General features: G+C 32.4%; 1 long non-coding RNA gene across 1 annotated transcript; it reads right to left on the bottom strand.

Moving 5' to 3' along the window:
• Nucleotides 1–1,615: 1,615 nt before the first annotated feature.
• Nucleotides 1,616–2,936, bottom strand: LOC135841391 (uncharacterized). The gene is made up of 3 exons (XR_010557911.1): nucleotides 2,756–2,936; nucleotides 2,454–2,672; nucleotides 1,616–1,993 (listed from the first exon to the last, which is right to left on the bottom strand). It is a non-coding gene; the product is annotated as an uncharacterized LOC135841391 (long non-coding RNA).
• Between the last annotated feature and the right edge of the window lie 3,078 nt (nucleotides 2,937–6,014).

The following is a 6,014-nucleotide window of genomic DNA, read 5'->3' on the forward strand; positions in this document are numbered from 1 at the left end:
ATTCAAATTTATATTTAGGTACCTTCATATGAGATGCGAGTTTGTGGAATCCAGGCTAAATCTAATAATTAATTTATAATTGGAAGTTTACAATGAATAAAGTACGATGGAAACAATTAATTATAACACAATGCCGCTTTCACTTATTCAGCATATTATTTACCTATGACCCAAACGATATCAAGATGCATTCATTATCAAAAAGTTTGATTCTGTTGGGATCTGTCCGTAATATTATAATTTTTCAAGAGTTAAACTCAATTACGGTATTATTATTAGTTAGTTCATTAATACCGATACCAATCAATGAATTGTTATCTAGATTTCTATACAGAGACATAAGTATATCTATATCCACGTACAACTCGGCTGAAATTGTAATATAAGTTCATTAAGGTATATTTCAGGGCTTCCAAAAATTACGTGATTCAATTTTTTAAAATAAAACAATAATAAAACATGGAGAAAATTGACGAATTTGATCCAAATAAATGTCGATGGTGGATTTGGCATAAATGAGAAAAAAATCGAAATTTTGCCAAATTGACCCAGAAAGCTGAAATTTGGGATAGGTATAAATGCTATTTTCGACCTTCGAAATCGATTAAAAATGGTTTCGAACCGTTTCGAGCAGATCTAGAGCTTCCAGTGTATTTTTGAAACTTGAAATTTCCACAAAATATAACCAAATGAACTTATAAAGCCGAAATTCACTCTGTTCCCTGATTTCAACATGCTATCAAGTCGACTAGAGGTGGTTTCAAGTCATTTTGAAGCCTCCTGCGACTTTTTGGAAATTCCAGGTTTCTAAAAACAAATGCCCGTAAATTTAATAAAATTGCCTATTCTCGAAATTGATGCTTATATTGGTGTATTTAAAAAAATGAAAACAATTAATTCACTCGTTTTCTCGCCAATTTCAACTTATTTCTCTTTTAGCCTAACTTATATGATAACGTACATGCAACACAACGAGTATTATGATCTTTTAGAAAATTTATTTCTGAACTATAAAAAAAGTAGTATGAACTATAAGGCAGCGATAACATCAGCTCATAAAATACATATCACAACTAATGGAAAATAACTGCACATCGTCCATAGACCAATAAAACAATATTGGAAACAGGACTGGATATAGAAAGGCAGCAAGAGAGGAGGTTTACAGCTTCTCAAGTCGAAATGTGTTGTCTTTTGTATACTGCACGGACAGACGACATATTATTCCTCTTATGTTATGAAAATATGTACAAATTACGCGTAGACTACAACTCACTAACTCACATCGTAGAGAAGTCGTAGTAAGTACATATGTAGTATAGGTACTCATTTCCAAAGAATAGGCAGGTATATCACTGGGAATTTCAATTTGAAACCAATGACAATGTAGATAGAAGGAGAAAACGCCAAAAATGAGACACACATCATACTGTTTTTGTCGAATTTGACCACTTTCACAACAATTTTAAAGCATTACAAACGTAATATTAGCATATTTCACTTTTGAATTAGTGTAGTACGTAGGTAATATCATTCAGGAGGTGTTAATTGATTTCATTGAATCGCGGTGATAGAATGATTAGAAGCGAAGGTGGTAAAAGGGTGTACGCTCAAGACTTGGAAATAAGAATAAATTGTCTATTATAGGTAGATATAGCATATTACCAATATGTACTTATTCGCTGCTTGCAGAAACCATACAATATTTATCCACAATTCCACATTCATATGACATAAATGTGCTAGGTACGAGTAAATACGTAGAATGAAATTTTCACTCACCCACGGATGAACAAAACGAAACGATGCTTCCACGATCCAAGATGGTCAATATGCTAATATTGCAATATTATACGTATTTTTGAATTACACATATTCGCCATTTTACAGATGTGAACTTATCGTGATATGAGTTGTCCATCAAGTCCAACTCTCTTGGTGAAATTGACATTATTTGATCAAAGACGTTTGATAAAGCCACTTTTGGTGCTTCCTGTTTGAATAGAAAAAGAAAAAAAAACATCAGCACCCTCTAATAACCACACAGCCCACACAGGGATTCCACAACTCGTAATGCTGCGCTATTGGAAAAAATGGTTCTTTCAGGTGTTATCAGTGCCTGAATGTGTATAAGTTTTACTCAATAATGATGACACAGGCACTGAACAACAGCACTGCAGCTACAATGACAGCTTCAGATGACACACTATAAACTCAAAAGTACCCAACTAAGTTGAAATATCTGCTATGTCGTACTCCCAAGTATACTAAACTCAACTAGCTAGATATCGCGTAATTTCACTTTTTCATCGGTGAAAATGGTGTATTGTGGCACTACAGTGCAAAACACCGACGAAGGAAATTCATTATAATCCCAAATTCCTCATCAAGTCGATGAAAAAATACATCAAAGTGCAACATTATGTAACATGTATATTGTATAATGTACTCACTTCCGTGTCACGGGAGTAGAAGCCGAAGGTCGGAAGAACGATGACAAAGAAGTAGAAGTATCTGCACTCTGCAGATTTAATATTTTCAATCCAAGACGTCTCCTACTCTTAATTTTATCAAAATAATATTCAAAACTTCGAAGGACGTGACAGAGCTCTGCAACAATGTACTTGACTCGATACTTTCACAGAATGATCCCTGAATTGAACGAGGAAATTCTGAAACAAAATAAGTATACTAATAAATAACAAATTCAACATTGTGATCACGTTTTAAGAATTCATCAATAGAAAATGCTTACCTTCAACAATCTAATAATTAACTTCAACTTTCACATTCACAAATCACAATATGATCAAACGATTGCAATGGATGGCGTCATTCGGTCATTGGCGTCGTCGACTTGCGAAGATGAAACGTGTTTGATAACGATAGTACTGATAAGCAAGAGTTACAATTGTTGCATATTTCTAATACAGGGTGGCCAGAAATATCGGGTACCCCTAAAAAGTTTTCCAACTAAATACTTCGGTTGGTCACAGTGAATGATAATAATGATAACACATGATTGGTTGTTGGACTGGAGAGATAACATTCCACCAATCATATGCATCTATTTCACGTTGCCAACCTATATTTTTAATGAAAAACTTTCTTAGGGGTACCCGATATTTCTGGCCACCCTGTATGTTTACGGGGTGAAGTTTTCAGTCTGTAAATTTTCCGCTGCATTTTGTTCCCCACATTTTATTTTTACGAGAAAATGAAAGGTGAAAAATTTTTATACTTGGTAACGAATTGCCGAGATAAATTAAATTTTGTTTAGAAATTCCAAAAAATTTTGTAAATAATGACCCTGACAAAAAAACAACAGTATTAGATTAGATATTTTTTTAATAGAGCTCTCAAAGTCAAAATTAAATGCCAGTTTCATCCAGCTCATCAGGACCCAGGAGTGTCCAATCCAATTGTACTTGGATTATTGATATTCTCTGCTGTTTTTGATCATTTTTTTTCAAAGGCTTAGAAAAATGTATTTTGTCAACAGAAAATTTGATTTCCATCCATACTTTGAAGAGTTCGTGCTCAACTTGAAACCTGAAAATTCAGAGATTTTCAGCTGGATATCTCAAGTTCAACTTTTTGATTTATGATACTCATTTTAAAATCTGCTAATGGTATTTTATCCTACTAGTAAAATAAAGTGATTTTTGACAATTTTTGAGGTTTATTTCCCGAGCAAAGCGAGGGAAGTAATTAAAAATCGTCGAAAATCACTTTATTTGACTAGTTGAATAACATATTTTATCCAAACGTGGGAAGAAAACGCACATTTGATCACTCGAGCGACTAGCGAGAGTAAATAAAGTAGCGTTTTATTGTACTAGTAGGATAAAAATCATTTTTGATTTAACTCATTAAGTGTTTTACTGAATCTACGTCGAATGAAACAGAAATTCAAAAACTGCGAAAGAAATTGAAATCTCACTGGAGCTGGAGGGGAGCTTCACGAAAAAATCGAAATTAATTATATTTCTCAAAACTGATGGACGACTCTGAACCCACTCCCAGATGGTTAATTAAAATATTAGCTACGGGAGTTTCGGAATACTCACTAAGTATATTGATTCTAAATATGAAACTAATGGGCTTCTGATGAGGTTTTTTTGTGAGAATTTTTGTCTACTTTTTTGATACCTACATATTTCAATGTTGTACTTGTAACGTATGTATGCAGGTATCAGGTATGAGGTAAGCACGAAAAAATCATATGATTAATCACAGACATTCTATTCCATAGTACCTATTTCACATTTTTATTGACTTTGGTAGGTATTTCGATCTTTTGAAAAATATACGAATTGAAATGGAATTTAGAATACACGATTAAAATTTTTCAAACACCAATTAATAGGTACACGAATCAAAGTTGAATTTTTCAAAAAATATCAAGTTTCTCAAAAAAATAAGAATAGGTAAAGATGATGCCTTCCAAAAATTCTGAAAAAGAAGCAATAACCGAGGAATTTAATCGATGGTCAAAGTTATACTCGAAATAATTTTCAATGTAATGTAACTACCAGTATTTATATTTATTAATGCAAATTGAAGTAAAGTTAAGTTCTTTTATTGACTGTTTTTTTTTTTTTTTTTTGAAATCGCTGAGAAAATTGAATCAGAAACCTGTGATTTAAAATGTATGGGTCACTCATTTGAAATGAAAAAAAACCTCATTATTATCGCCATCATGAACTACTATTAAATTCTAGTCTAATTCGTTATTAGGTATATTTATTTTTCCCCAACGTCATTTTTCCCTCGTAAAATTCCAAGTGATCAACATTCAATACAGACAATATCGATATGCAGGCAACATAATACTTTTGAAAATGATTCAGGGTTAATGTAGTTGCATAATTGAAATTTTAAGCGGCAGCGATTTGAAAAAAAACATGGATGGACAATTGGACAATTTTCAAGAAAATGTTTTAAAGGATTTGCACATTCTCTGAGCAAATACTTATGCATCTAGTCTATTTTCAAAATTAAAGGCGTTAGAAACCAAAGAAACAACTTCTTAGAAGAATGTGTTAGGTATCTGTCTGCGAAATTCAAGGGCTACGTTCTATGAAGAATTGAAGATCAACAATGTAATGCGATTTTAGTTTAGGCTGTGGTTCGGTCATCATTTCCCAAAAAATTATTTAAATTTCATTTTATAGCATCATGGGCATGGCACATGGAGCCACGGTAGAATTGAAATTTGCACGATATTTTTCTATAAGTAAATTGATTAAAAGTCGAGTCTGAAAATGTTTTTGAAATGCACTGAAATCCTATTCATGGTGATCTTGTTCAACTTTCATCATGCGCTCCTAAAATTAGTTTTCAACGTTTTGTTCTCGAATCCTTAGATTTAAAATTGGATACAGAAAAAATTGTCTACTAGCCAAAAAAGACGACGTATGCATCAGAATCTATGCAAGTTTATCTTGTTTGTTAGCCCTTTTGGCTTTTAGTGGAGACTGGAGAATTGGAGATGGAATAATTTAGGAAATTAAAATTATTCTGGGCCTCGATTTTTTTTTCTTCAACACGTTGTGAAGAAGGGGCAATTTAATTAATTTTTATTCAATTTGAAGAAAAATATATTTTGATTAGCGGTCCTACCCTAGATGCGTTTCAATTTGAAATTTGAATGAATTATTATTTATTTTAGAGGCGAAGGCCGAAGGCCACGGCTTCTGTTGTTTCTGTCCTCACCAGTAAGTACTACATATGTGTACTACCTAGTACCTAGTACCTACTCGTACGCATGTAGGCCTTTGTAAAATATCAAGCTAGATATTTTTATTTCACTTTGTCTTTTATTTTTAGAAAAATAGAATTAATACAACTGAGAATGCCTGCTATTTCGAATTTTCGACATTTCGTTTAAAGGTTTAAACTTTTTGAGTTTTTGATGATGAATGTCAATTTTGAAAAATTAAATTTAAATTTTGAAATTGACGGTTTTTTAAAAAATTTGAACTTTTGAAATTATTTGAATTGTATTTTAC

Source organism: Planococcus citri, chromosome 3 (assembly GCF_950023065.1).
Source record: "Planococcus citri chromosome 3, ihPlaCitr1.1, whole genome shotgun sequence".
NCBI lineage: Eukaryota > Metazoa > Arthropoda > Insecta > Hemiptera > Pseudococcidae > Planococcus > Planococcus citri.